Genomic DNA, 15174 nt, shown 5'->3' with positions numbered 1-15174 from the left:
ATAAGATATCTACTCTGTAATGTTTGGAAAAGGTGTGGACCAATGACCATGTGGCAGCTTTCAGGATATCATTGCTTGATATTCCCATCAGGAAGACTATTTGGTTATCTGTCCACCTGCTGAAGACAGATCTTACCTGGCCTGGTAGGTATATTCTATTCAACATATGGGAGAACATGCTAGAATGGCATAGCTATCTCTAAATGACCTGTGCTGAGATAGGCAATCCTTTGTTTTTTTTTTTTTTTTTTTTTTTTACAATGGTTATAAATAACTTACCTGTCTTTACATAGACCTTTGTTCTGTCTAGGGTGTACCTTAATTGACTGTGTACAGCTAGGGAATGCATGTTTTTTTTCCATTATTTTATGGATTGGGAAAAAGACTGGAAGATAAATTGACTGGTTTAGGGTTACCTCTGTGACTACCTTTGGCATAAAGGAGGGACTGGTAAGCATAGTAACCATATCCAAATGTAATATTAAAAAGGTTTCTCACGGATTCTTTTCTGCAATTCTGAGACCCTCCTGACTGAGCAGATCACCACCAAAAACTCTATCTTCCCTGAAAAGAATTTTATGTAGGCTCAGGTTCTCTAACATACAATTCAGGTCTGAGATCAGTACAGTTCACCTCTTTTGAGACCAGAGGTGCAAAACCCCTTCAAGAAAATGTTTTACTACGCTCCAGGAAATGAGTGGTGAGATCAGAGGTAGGCATGCTTTTTCAGCTGATAAATGGATATTTATGGAGGTATCAGCTAAGCTTGTGTGAAACAAATCTTTCAAATATTGTAGGACCCTTGGCACATATGTTTCAATAGGATTAAGGTCCCTCCTTTGGCATCATATGGAGAGTCTTTTCCATTTTGTCAGATATGATTCATGGTGCTTTGTTTCCTAACCTGTCTCATTAAAATTTGCATTTTTTTCAGAGAATTTGTGCCCAAAGGGTAACAATGTTAAATCTTTCAGGCTACCAGTTTGAGAGTCTCGAGCCCCTGGTATACTAGGCTGCCTTCCCCAGTGTCAGTAGTTTCATCCATTTGGGAAAAGCAATGAGATTTTTCCTGGCTATCAATGAAAGGTGGGAGAATTAGTGTTGCCTGGGCCAGAGATGGTGAATTAAGATAATCTTAGGGTATTCCTCCTGCATTTTCTGCATTACTCTTAGGATTATGGGCAGAATGGTTACGCAAAAAGGAGCTTGGCCCTCCAGCTGACACAGACTGTATCCACTGCTTTTTGGTAAGTATATCTAGAAAAGAGCTTTTTGAAGTAAAAGTTCTTGTGTGAAACAAATTGCTCCATCTCCATCATCCCCAATTTTTGTGTCAGTGAGAGGAAAAAGTACAGTTGTGTACCTACCATAAATGTAGATGTTCGAGTGTATTCACTGTTGCAGTCATTACAGTTGGGTTATCCTGCTGGCAGGCTACCCGCAGTCGGCCTGATTTCCAAAGTCTAGGTCTGGTGTCGGTTGCTGTTGCCTCCTCCCTGACGTCAGTGCGCCAGGGGTATAAAAGATGCAGCCGATGCCATTTTCTTCAGTTTTTCTTGCCCCAGATGTCAGATATCCCTAAAATGGTAGGCTAAATTATTCCAATAAGCATGCATGCACAAAAAACAACTTTTCCTTCCTCTACAAGCAAATACACAACATAGGTTGTATAGGATAGAGAAGTACAGATAAGTCCTAGCAAAGAAAAAGGGGGATGGTGGGAGGGTAACCTGGACTGTAACAGTGAATACACTCAAACATGTACATTTATGGTAGGTACACAACTGTACTATGTTCATCATGTTTCACTGTTGCAGTCATTACAATTGGGTTGAATCCCAAAGCTAAGGTTGGGAGGCTGATGCTAAATAGGATTAGGAGAGGATATCAGGCCCTGCAGAACTGCACTGGCAAAGCCTGCCCTGGACTTAGAGTAGAGAGGTAAGTGGTAGCGCTTTGTAAAAGTATGCACTGAGCTCCAAGTTGCAGCCTCTAAGATGTCTTTGGTTGGTACTCCTCTGAGGAAGGCTGCTGAAGTGGCTGCTGCTCTGGTTGAACGTGGCCTAATGCCCTTAGGCACTGATTTGCCATGCTGTGAATAGCAGAAATGAATGCAGTGGCCTATCCACTTTGAAATAGTCTGCTTTGAGATAAGCTTTCCTTGTGATCCTGCAGCATATGCCACTAGAAGTTGTTCAGTCTTTCTGAAAGCTTTGGTTCTGTCCAAGTAGAAGCGTAGCTGCCTGTGAACATCCAAAGAATGCAGAATTCTCTCACCCTTATTCTGAGGGTTTGGATAAAAGGTAGGCAAATGAATTGTTTGGTTAAGGGCCACACTGGACACTACCTTAGGCATAAATGTAGGGTTTGTCCTTGGAGAAACCCTGTCAGGATGAAAAATGATAAAAGGTTCCACAGCCATGAGTGCCTGTAACTCTGAGACTCGTCTAGCAGAAGTTATTGCTAGGAGCAGAGCTGTTTTCCAGGATAAGAATTTTATATCAGCTGCAGAGGCTGGCTCAAACGGAGGCAGTGTGAGCTTTTCCAAGACATAGTTGAGGTCCCATGCAGGTATTGGTGCTCTCCTTGGAGGTCTTATGTTTTGGCCCCTCTGATGTACTGCCTTAGTAATGGATGAGAAAAAAATAGGTGGTTCTGTATTGTAATGAGCTGAAATGGCAGAGGCATGAATTTTAATTGATGAAAAGGAAAGGCCTTTATCCAGCATCTCAGTTAAGTATTGCAAAATCTGAGGAATATTTGGAACAGTCGTGTCAATACCTTGTGCCTGGTTCCAAGCACAGAATCTCTTCCATTTTTCTGCATAAGATTTTCTGGTGCTAGGTCTCCTGGCCTCCAAAATAACATCCATCACTGCTTTAGAGAGAGGTGTGTCTTGAATGGCTACATTATCTGCCATCTGCCATGCTGCCAGGTTTAAGGTCCTGTGTTGGCTGTGCAGTATCTGACTGCCTTGTTGGGTCAATAAGTGAGGAATTTGAGGTAATGTCCAAGCTGGGCATTGAGACGAGCGCTTTAGGATTGGGTACCAGTGCTGGTGGGACCAGTCTGGGGTAATCAGTATCATTTTTGGTTTCTCTTGTCTGACCTTGAGAAGTACCTTGGGGAGGAGAGGCAGAGGAGGAAAGGCATATACTGTTAAATTTTTCCAGCTGAAATATAGAGCATCCACTTTCAATGCTTGCTTGTGATAAGTCCTTGTGCAGAACCCCTGTAGTTGGTAGTTGTGAGGGGAGGCAAATAGATCCATGTCCGGGCATCCACAGGTCCTTGTTATCATGCTGAAGACTTGTGGATCCAATTTCCACTCGTGGGGATCCATTAGGTTTCTGCTTAGTTTGTCTGCCAGAGTATTTGTCCTTCCTGGCAGGAATTGTGCTTGCAGATGTACTTGGTAAGTCAATGCTGTATCCCACAAGTTCATGGCTAGCCTGCAGAGGGGGTAGGAATGTGTGCCTCCCTGCTTGTTTATGTACCACATGACTGTAGTATTGTCTGTCTTTATCAGTAGTTGTCCTGGATGAAGTAGATCCTTGAAGGCTGTCAGGGCACTCTGAACAGCTAGCATCTCTTTTTGATTGATATGTGGATGCATTTGACTTGCAGACCATGTGCCCTGAATACATCTTCCTGCCATATGGGCCCCCCAGGCATAATCTGATGCATCTGTTGTCAATGTCTGCCTGGCTGTGGGTAAGGTGAATGGCTGTCCCGTGTTGTGGTGACAGGCTTTTGCCCACCATCGAAACTCCTGTTGCAGACAGGGAATGAGGGTAATTATTGTTTCCAGGCTGTGGCAATGTTGAGTCCAAACACTTTTTAGATACCATTGAAGTTTTCTCATATGAAGTCTTGCATATGGAATTAGCAGAATGCAGGATGCCATGAAAACAAAGGCCTGCAGAATTTTTCTTGCAGATAACTGGGTCTTTGTTGCCAACATTTTGAAATAAGTAGTCAGTTGTCTGTGTTTGTCTGGCATGAGATAAGCCATCTGGGCAGTTGTATTTAAGCTTGCACCCAGGAATATTATCTCTTGAGAGGGTACGAGTTTTGATTTTTTTTTGTTTACTGTGTACCCTAGACCTGTTAGTAGTCTTTTTACAAACTCCAGATGCTGTAGTAGAATGTCCTTGTTCTCTGCTTGAATAAGGCAGTCGTCCAAGTAAGGATATATTTGTATTCCTCTTTGTCTGCAAAATGCAATTACTGGTACCAGGCACTTTGTGAAGACCCTGGGTGCAGTAGATAAGCCAAAGGGCAGTGCAGAGAATTGGCAGTGCATTGAGCCAGCTTTGAATCTGAGGTATCTTCTGCATGTTTGTCTGACTGGGACATGCAGGTGTGCCTCTTTTAGATCTAAAGTCACAAGCCAAGCCTTCTTGCCCAACATGGGCAGAAGCTGCTGTAGAGTCAACATTTTGAATTTTGGAATATCCAGATATGTGTTTAGAATAGATAAGTCCAGTACTGGTCTCCAGGCTTTGTCCTTTCTGGGTACCAAGAACAGTCTTGAATAGAATCCTTGTCCCTACTGTTGCTCTGGCACTTGTTGAATGGCCCTCATGTCCATGAGGGATGAAACTTGTTTTTGTGCCTCTGCCCATTGATTGCGTGGCAGGTCTGGCATACCATTTAGCCTTGGCAGGGTGTGAAAGTGGAACCTGTAGCCTTGTGGAACTATATTTAGAACCCATTTGTCCTGGGTGATCATGTGCCAATTTTGTGAAAAAAGTGCTAGTTTTCCCCCCAAAGGGGCTGCCTAAAGATAAGTGCTTGGTGCTGTAAGGGGAAAGTCATTGAGACTGTTTCCTGTATGGCTGTGATTTTTCCTCTCCGCTCTTGGAGGTAGAAGCACCCCATTGTTTAGGCCTGTATGAGCCTTGGGGCTGTGATCTGCCTCTGGGGCATCTGCATCTGCCTCTTTGTGGCTATCTGACACTGGAAAGGACCAATTCTTTGTAGGCCAGTTCCTGCTAAATCTGGGAGGCTGTACCTGCAAGAAATCCTTGACTGTTTGCATAGATTTAGCTTTGTCCTCCATTTTCTTCAACATCTCTTCTGCTTTAACACCAAACAAAGTATCATGCTGTAAAGGAGCATCTACTAGTTTTGCTTTAACATGATCAGGCAGATTTTGTTCTTTTAACCAAGCATGCCTCCTAATGACAGAACCTGTAACAGCGGCCCTGCAGGAGGCCTCAAGAGAATCAAAACCACATTGCAAAGTATGCTTTCCAACTTGTTCAGCTGCATGCAATAAATCCTGCATTTCTTTGTTGTCTGAACATTCTGTATTTGCTGACATTTTCTATTTAAGCAAAGACATAAGACATTGCTGATATTTAAGCATATGAAATTTGGCAATTTAAGGCTCTTACAGCCAAGGTAGCAGAGGTATAAATCTTTTTGCCCCATCTGTCTAGGGCCCTAGAATCCCTATCAGAGGGGATAGGGGTTTTTGCAGTAGAAGCCTTGACCCCTTTGGGACCCTGACAGATGGTTTCTGGGTCAGCTGCAGGGTTTTTACAGAGAAATTTATGTGAATCTGGAATCCCATAGCATCTGTCTGGCTTAACAGGGGCTGGTGGTAAAGAGCCTGGAGAAAGACTGGACTCTGAAAATACATCATCTACAACAGGCAGGATAGCAAGGGGCTTGTGCTGGGGAAATAAAAGGAAAATCTCTGAGCCTTTTCATGGATTCTGAGTAATCTTGGCTCTCCCAGTGGAAATGCTCCCTCATAGTATGCAATGTCTCCCCAAAGGAATAATCCTCAGGAGGAGAGGCTGAATGGATAGATTCTTCAGCATCAGACTCTTCATAGGGAGGAATACAGTAATCCTGTTCAGAGGAGGAATCAGAGGCAATCAGAGGAAATGGAAACCTGGTCTGAAGATTCATATTCTAACTCTTGCCTAGGCCTCTTATCAGGAGGGGGATGGGAACCCCCGATCAAAGTAATTAGGTCTTCGGCCATTTTAAGCATCTGTTTTTTTAGGCATGGAGTCCTGCCCAGGTGAATGCTGTACTTGTTTCTTTGTCTTTAGAGCTGCTTTAGTCTTTGTATTTGAAGATGAAGTAGGTTTCACATATAACTGTGTAGGCCTGAAAACACCCTCAGAAGCCGATGCCTGCTCAGCGGCTCTGGACCCATCTGAGGGAATAGTTTCCAAGTGTCCAATACTTTGAGTATCCAGAGGCCTAGTCGGCTCCACGTGGGAGTCGGAAATGGCCTGTGGCTCTGAGGTAGCGGGCGTCAAGGGCTGCAAAAGTGCCTCACTGAGAACAGGCGAACCGGTGAGAGGCCTAGAAGAAACCTCGTCATTGGTTTTGGATCTCGGATGCCTGTCCTTTTCTTTTTCTTTACGTTTTTTATAAACTCCGGTAGTCGGCTGATCTGACGGCATTATATAATTAAATCTTCTGCCAAAGTAATGGAATGCAAATTCGTACCGACGCTTAACAGTGCGTTGGTTAAATCTAGCACAAAACCGTTAACTAGCAACGTTATGGTCAGGGCCTAGGCAAGGAATACAGTAAGAATGAAAATCCTTATGAGGTATTTGCTTCCCACAAGAAATAGAAATTATTAACTTTTTTTTACATCGGTCTGGAGCAAGAAAAAAGTATCCCTAACTGGGTACTTAGCTTTAATGAAGACTTCGGATCTGAAATTCGAATATGAAAAACTCAGGAGTCGGCCGACCGGCACTTGTGAACTGCTTTTGCTTTGGGCACCGTATGGCAAGAAAGACTGAAGAAAATGGCATCGGCTGCATCTTTTATATCCCTGGTGCACTGACGTCAGGGAGGAGGCGACAGCAGCCGACGCCGGACCTAGACTTTGGAACTCGAGCCGATAGTAGGTAGCCTGCCAGCAGGATAACCCAATTGTAATGACTGCAACAGTGAAACACGATGAACATCCTGTCTTTCCTACATTCACACATGAAGGTCTGATGAGGATTTGGTCAGCTGATCCACCAATAAGTTTCCCTCTTGTGGAAATGTAGACTTCCATTAATGTTATGCTATGATTTATGGCCACCTCCTATGTTTTCAGTGTTGATGTCCCACATGACTATGGTGTTGTCTTTAACAATTCACAGAATACCAGGAACCCTTAGGGGTTTGAATGTTTACAGAGCACACTGAACTGCTAATATAATTTTCAAGTTTCAGACTTCAAGAAGTCTAGCATCTGCATATTACATTGGAAAGACAGAAAGAAAGTTACAGCAAAGGATCTATGAACATGTTAAGTATACAAAATGGTGATTCTAACAATACTCTATCTAAACATTCCTTTGTGTGCACTGGTTTCATTAAATTTTGATGCTTTATTTTGAAGAAAGTGGCTAACAATGCAAGTGGGATGTGATGGGGAAACAGTCCTGTTATGTATAGACAACTGTATAGGAAAGGAAAACTCTTGACCCAGGTCTGGAGATTGAACCCCAGACACTGCACATTCTGTGTGGTTGTCACTGCTACTAGGCCTACAAAGAGTTTTTGGACAATGAGGTATCTGACCCCCCCCCCCCAGAACAGTATTTCCTTTCAACTAAAATAACACCATGGAGGTAATTTTTAATTACACAGCCATCCAATGTAATACAAACAATGAACCTAGTATAGCATTAACAACTCATCAGGAAAGGAAAACTCTAACCCTTGTCTGAGGATTGAATCCAAGACCCTCCACAGTCCATATAGCTGTCAATGCCACTAGACCAAAAAAAGTCTCTGGACATTCAGATATTTTGTTTCCAAAAGCAGTTGTTTCTTTCAACTAGGAAATTACTTTAAAGATGATTTTTAAACACACAAGCATCCAGTGCAGTACAGACCATGATCTTAGAATTGTATTAACAACTCAAAATGAAAAGAAAACACTACCCTTGTCTGGGGATTGAACCCAGGACCAACCCATATTCAGTGCAGTTACCACTCGACCATCAAGGAATCTTTGGTCAGTTATATAATCTTTTACCCCCGATATCAGTTTTTCCTTTTGATTAGGAAACAACCATGAAGGTGATTTTTAAAAACACAAGCATCCATTGCAGTCAAATCATAAACCTAGTAGTGTATTAATAACTCAGGAGGAAAGGAAGACTCTGACCCTTGTCTGGGGATGAACACAGTATCTCCCCATTCTATAAAGAATTTATATGGCAGATTAAAATGAATTATGCTGTGCTTCCAGGGTTGAACATCATGTTTGCATAATACCTGTACCCCTAATTCCAAGTTTTGCTTAAAGACCATCTCAGATCTGGATTAGTTTGCAAATGCTTTCCCTCTGGACACATCACCTAATCCTCAACTCTCCCCTTCACCAGTCAGGCATCTTTGTCTTCCTCACATTATTTCCCTACACTAATATGTCACATCTCTTCCATGTTGTATCTATTGTATACAGTTAATTTCTGTATGCCCTTACCTTACTTTAGATATCTTTTACACTTTGAGCTCTAGCCCTTCCCTGTTTCAGTTTCTTTTTAATCTCACCTCCTTAGTCTAACCATCCCTGTTGCCCTTTATATTATGTACTTTATTATTACTATTATTGATTCACTGCTATCTTCACACAACATTTTGTTTGCAGTCATATTACAACTTGTTAATGTGCTTGTCTGCTGTCATTTATATTTGTCCGGGTTGAGACTGAAATATGTCCATTTGGATCAGTGCTCTACCCCAGTTGTGAAATTAAATGATTGAATGAATGAATAAGTAAATAAATAAATGAAGGCTGATAAGTTGCAGAGTTGTTAGCCACACGCATTTGTGGCTAATGGTTTATTTAATGGATCTACATGGAGTGTTATTTTTTTTTTGTCAAACTCCCTTTGGCTTTCTGGTTGAAAGCACAAAATAAGTTAATCACTTCTATTCTTGTGATTAGAGCTGCAGAACAAGCACCACCACAGTTTCAGCATCCAAGAAGGCCTTGGGGCATCCTCTTACTATTCAGGCTTAGGGAAAGAATGAGGGTGAATGTCTGGTTGACTGCTATCTGACACCTTCTAGGTACAATGGAGAAATGCTGATAATTGTTTCTGGTTTAGGTGTGTTGCAAGGCATCCATCCTTTGGTCTAAGTTCTTTACAGATGTCACTCAAAATGATGTTGTGATTGAGGCCTAAATATTTTGCCTATTTAATCATCATACCTTTCAAATTAATGTGTCTTTTGCAAGTCCACTTGTTCTGCTTGGCCAGCATCCACAGACCTTCATTTGGGAACTTCCAGCCTGAAGAAGACATATTAAAATTGAAACTTCAAGAATAAAGGCTCTGCAAAGACTTTTGAAACAATTCTCCTGCTACAAAAAATGGGAATGAAATCATTGGGGGGGGGGGGGGGGTACTAATCTGAGCAACTCCACTCCTAGCTTGGCCCATCAGACTAAATGAAAGAACTGGAGATAGCTGAACATGCATCTGGTTTTATAATTAGATCTGGAGACATTAAGAGGATGGGAGCTTTAAAGTTGGTGTAGTGGGAAAGGGGATGAGATTTGAAAATCTAGCCGGACACAGGACTCCATCTGTGGCAGAGGTCCCTGCTTAATTACTACAGCAATGACTTATGTGAAGAACATAGTCCAAACCCACATGCCAAAAGCAACACTGCCCACCTAGAGAACCCACAAGCCAAAAGCAACACTGCCCACCTAGATTGCTCCCCCAGAAAATGAAGTTGTTCTTATTAGAATAAAAAAGCAAAAATACAAGTATAAAATGTAACAGAAACATAAGTGCAAATAGCCAATCAGAAAATGGTATTACCAGCAAAACTGACCCAAGTCTGGCTATCTATACTAACCTAATATAAGCAATTACAGTATAAAATTAACAAATCCTAAAATAACCATCACTAAACTAATAAACTATCTCAGATAAATCTGCTACTTTTAAAACAAGCAAAAAAAAAAAAATATATATATATATATATATATATATATATATATATATATGGATCTACATTTGACTTGGTGCCATAATTCATAGTATTAGTTTATTTGATTTGTTGTTGACAGTTCATTGATTATATATATATATATATATATATATATATATATCCACTTTAAAATCCCGAAATACCAAAATCTCGAGTTTTGAGATACTGAACTCAAAACATCGAGATTTCGGTATCTCGAAATTTAAAAGTGGAAAAAAAAAACAAATTAGCTAAAATAAAGCATTTGCAGGGGCCAAGCCCCACTGCACCCCCCACACCCCCCTACTTAAATATACCAACTCCGAGATCGCACTACAGTGAAGCGAACAGTAATGTTCCTGTTGCACTTACCGTTAGCGCAATCTCAGAGTTGGTATATTTAAGTAGGGAGGTGTGGGGGTTGCAGAGGGGCTTGCCCCCCTGCAAACACTTTATTTTAGCTGTGTTAATGTTTTTTTTTTCCACTTTTATATTTCGAAATACCAAAATCTCGATGTTTTGGGTTCGGAATCTCAAAACTCAAGATTTTGGTATTTCGGAATTTAAAAGTGGACCCATATATATATATATATATATATATATATATATATATATATATATATATATATATTAGAATTTATGTCAGGAACTATAGGAGAAATCTACTCTATTAATTAAAAAAATGGACATTACTGGAAGTTCTAATATTTAAGTAGAAGCTTAGGCAATTAAAGTAACCCCTTAGAGTTAATGGCAAACAGTACAATAATATTAAAAAAATCATAGTAAAAAATGGATACATTTTAGAAACATAGCCAATTAAAGTAAATGGCAAACATTAAATTGCCCTTAAAAGGCACAGTAAATATAAATAAATCAAATACATGCGGCTGGCTAGTATAATACATGAAATATGCTAAACTGTAGGGTTAGTTACTCTTTCTTATCTGCAGTGCAATATATTTTCTGTATCACATGTGCACGGACACGGACACACACACACACACACACACACACACACACATGCTCTAAAACAGAATACTGGATGGCAATGATTACAAAAGTTCCAGCAAGAAGTTTCAAGACTGACCATTCTTTCTCCAAACTGCTTAACTCCAAATCTTGATTTCTTCATATAGATACCCCTTAATTAAAACAGTTAGCATCCTTGCGGCTAAGTATGATCCACGAGTCAGTTCAGAAGTTAAATACAATCCTGTTTAAGTATATCCTTGCTTCTCTTAAAAGCAATGTTTTGCAATCAGACTACAATGCAATAAACCATTTTAAAGAACATGCATTAAAGGAGCCGCAATTATATTAGAATTAAATTGGGTATAGAAATTTAAATAGACAGTCTTCATACCTTACTCATCAGTTTCAGAAAAGGCAAGTGTAAAATCATAATATGCGAAAAAGGTACAATATATTAAGAGGTGTTATTTGTCAGTTCAGCTTTTCATTTCTGCGTCTACTGGGAAAAGTGATAGTTGACACTGTCTGACAGTTTCTGTAACATTCAGTTTGTGAACATCTTGCGAAACTGTGAAATCTGATACAGGTTGTTAAAAGATGCTTGGAACATGACAGTTTCACAGTTTGTGCTGTGAGCATCGTGCAACATGACCTCATTCCTGTCAGGCAGGACATTCTGCCTTCTGCAGGAAGGCAACAAGTGAACAGGAAATTAATTTGTAAGGGCAAACTGGGAGAGTTGTTTCCAAACAGTTACCAACTCCCTACCCCAGATCAGAAATGCTGAGCAAGACAATAAATCACATCAGCAAATTTTCAGTTGAATGCACAGATCAGATTTATTACTATTGCTAGGTAGTTAAGATCAACTTGAGAGAAATAACACTACTTTGCTATTGTGGCTTAGAACTATGACTACAAATGTGTCAGTGTAGGTCTGCAGGCTGCTAGTTCAAATGACATCTTGAAAAATAATTTTAAGGTTGACTTTACCTCAGTTAAAAGTATACAATAAAAAAGAACCATTTAAGATGCTTATTTTAGACTAGGTACTGCTCATCCTTTTAATGCTTTAATTAGTCAAATGTTTAACTAGTGTGCTTAATCTCTTCCACTGCAATGTACAAACTCGTCACTAGTTCTCTTTCCACTCCCAGTGTATGCCTGTAATCACTGAAACATCCTAATTTTTGTTTTCTTGGAATCAGTGTTTGTGGAAATGAAAGTACATAAGAATGTTAGAAAGTAATTATGTAAGGAGGGAGGATATTTAGAAACATTTGTAACTCTGTGGCACACATTTAGGTGTGTAGAAGGACTGTCATAGTGCTGGCATTCCCAGAAAAAGCTGCATAGGAAATTAGGCTCCTGTATTACTAGCTGTGGTTCTATTACTGAGTAGTAGTGATGTGGCACCACTGTAAGCAGTCACATGAACAACCTGACAAGAACATTAAGGCAGCAGACTTGAGGCTCTTTGCTCATATGTGCAACAAAGCAACAATTTCGGCATTGCCAGCAAACCACAAAAGGGCAGTACAGCAAAGTGCCAGCTATGGAGAGATTAAGGGAGATGGAGAGGAAGATAAAACACAAGTTTTACTTCTGCTTAACATCTTTCCTCTTTTCTACAACTTTATACAATCTCAGAATTAGTATTAATGTAGAGACTGAGTTTGTGGAAGCAGACCGCTCATATTGATGGGCACAGGGGAGCTAGATCTCCTGCAAAACTACTTATATAGAAAGGCAAATAAGGGGCAAGAGTCAGCAAAGGAGCACAAAAAAGGATAACCTTAAGGAATTATAGGCAAGGAGCAGGAAGAGCATATTTTATGAGACTGATGCCCATTTTATATTTTATAAAAGAAGGACGGATGAGAAAGTTAACGAGGAGCCTGAAATGGAAGGACAAAGGGAGCAGGGCAGACAGAAAGGCATAAAGCTCAGACATGGACAGATACTGGCAGTGTGGACTCAAAAGGTGGAAAAAACAGTGGAGGGATACAGACCTACCGAGAGAAGGTAGCTGGTGATGGGGAGGTTTGGGACTATAAAGAGGATATGGTAAATGACACATAAGGTTGAATAACTTCATGATGGGGGATAGGGTGGCATACAGGTGGCTTGTACATCCAGCCCAGATGAGAGCCCACACAAATGTCAGTCACCTCCATGGATGATGTCATGAGCAGGCTCTGCCCCTGGTGCTGTGATGGTTGGGGCCCACCAGTTGTGTGACTATTTCAGCTACACTTTGAGGCACTCCCTGGTCACAGTGTGGAAGTCCAGCTGCTGGCACACTTCAGATGCAAGTGGCCTCTGTACCTGATACTGGTTGGCCAACATTGATCCCTCCATGCCACTCTCAGAAGAAGAAATCTCACTTCCCCAAGAAGTGGCCAGGGAGGCCACCTGTTAGCCCTGCAGACCACTTTAAGCAGGATGCCATTCATGCTCTTCTGACAGGACTATCTGTTGAGCACCACTGACCCAGAACTAGGTTCGCCAGCTGGTACAGACTTCAGTGCCTGCTACAGTTCCAAAACCTGCACTACAGCTGGACCTGTAGAAGGATGAAAAAAATCAAAAAGAGAACAAATTAAGCATGCACATATGATAGAAACAGATTTCAAATTGCACAATACAGCCATGGACTTAGGCCGTCCCAGCAACAGAGTAAATATGTTATCAGCCCTGCTGTGTCAGGCATCCTTGTTAACTTCCCTGTCCTTAGTTCCTGTACACTGAAATACGGATAACTCAGTACCCTGAGAACCTGTCAGAAGAAGGCAAGCTTACAAATGGACAATATGCCCCCCCCAAAAAAAAAAAAAAACAAACAAAAAAAATCAGCTATACAGTCTTTCTTGTAAAACATTAACACATTATCCGTAATCACTATCTCCCATTTATGAAACAGGTCCAAGATGGTGCCTCCCTAGGTTCTTAATGTCTGTGCTGATCAACAGAGCATCTGATGACTTTTACTGATCTTCATGTTGGGCATAATACTACCCCATATGCAGGCCTGCACATTTGAACAGAGCTTGATATACATTATTAGGCAGCAGCAGGCACTAAAAAGTGTCACAGCATTATGGGCTTCACACACTCCATGCAAAACCATAATGTCCCATTAGCCTGGGGATGAGCAGGAATGAGCATGTTAATGCTGCCTTCACACACGATCATGCTAAGTTACCTCATTATCATAACTGCGGTGCTGTGTGCCCTACTTTAGCATGATGAAAAGTGTGGTGACCATACTGTAGCAAGAAAGCATTAAGTCGAGAAAGTCAAAAATAGGATTTCATGAAAAAGACTTCATATTGTAAAATCAATATAGTGAAAGAAGACAATACACTTGGTAATGTACCTCTGCACCTCACTGAGCACCTATGTTGCATGGAAGCAACAGAGACTGATTGGAAACAGTAGCTGGCATGAAGTAACATAGGATGTGGGCATAAAATTGATAAGGCTTTCTGGGACTATGTGTGGAATTCAGTAGTACAGGACATCAGTGCTTTGGGTGACCATAAAATATCACTAGTGCACTTGTATTGCATGATCACTGACATGATATTGCATTGCAAGACCAAGGCACAAGATATTCCAAGGGACAAATCCACCACAGAAGGTTGAACACCAACACAGGGGCATCTCACAGAAATGAAAGGGTTCCTGATAACCCTGCCCAGGGCAAGGGAGCAAGCCCTCATACTTATCTGTGGCTTGAATGCACCAGTAGAATTGGTGATGACTGATGACTGCTTGAGTGTTTGTAGGGGATACACCAGTTAATCACAACAGCTCCATTTCAAAATGTACACTGACCCACAAGAAGGAATTATTCTGGAAAGTAACTCATTTTTCTCCAGGTACTTTAGGGCTGCAACTACAACACTGCGCACCATATGTATATGCCCATACGGTGTATGTGTACTGCAAACTGGGGAGAGTGAGGCATGCCGGTACTGCCAAAGCTGCCACAGGTATATTATTTTATGTTTTCACAGGTTCTATGGGTGGAAGATTGAGCATAATAGGACAGCAGATATCTGATGTCAGCAGATCATTTGCGATTGGCAATGATGCAATATGTAGTTGGCACAATCAGATAAGACACTTTCATTGTCAGTGATGCCAAAACTAGACAGCATGCACACATTCTGTATAGATGATGTGGTGGTTGTGGAACAGGATGGACTTTTGGCATTATTT

General features: G+C 41.0%; 1 protein-coding gene across 4 annotated transcripts in view; it reads right to left on the bottom strand.

Annotated features, from left to right (window-relative positions):
* GNG2 (G protein subunit gamma 2) overlaps positions 1–15174 on the bottom strand; it is a 675587-nt gene that overhangs the window by 328415 nt on the left and 331998 nt on the right. Inside the window, exon 1 of one of the 4 annotated variants that reach the window (XM_044074326.1) lies at positions 11339–11448. The exons of the other annotated variants lie outside the window; for them this stretch is intronic. The gene's annotated coding sequence lies outside the window, so the exon portion shown is untranslated. Of the gene's footprint in view, positions 1–11338; positions 11449–15174 lie in introns of those variants that run through there. 4 annotated transcript variants of the gene reach the window in all.

The sequence above is a fragment of the Protopterus annectens genome, chromosome 6.part0, assembly GCF_019279795.1.
Source record: "Protopterus annectens isolate FY-2018-M chromosome 6.part0, PAN1.0, whole genome shotgun sequence".
NCBI classification, from domain to species: domain Eukaryota; kingdom Metazoa; phylum Chordata; order Ceratodontiformes; family Protopteridae; genus Protopterus; species Protopterus annectens.
Note: the sequence above shows the minus strand (reverse complement) of the source record. Positions and strands in the feature narration are given on the sequence as shown.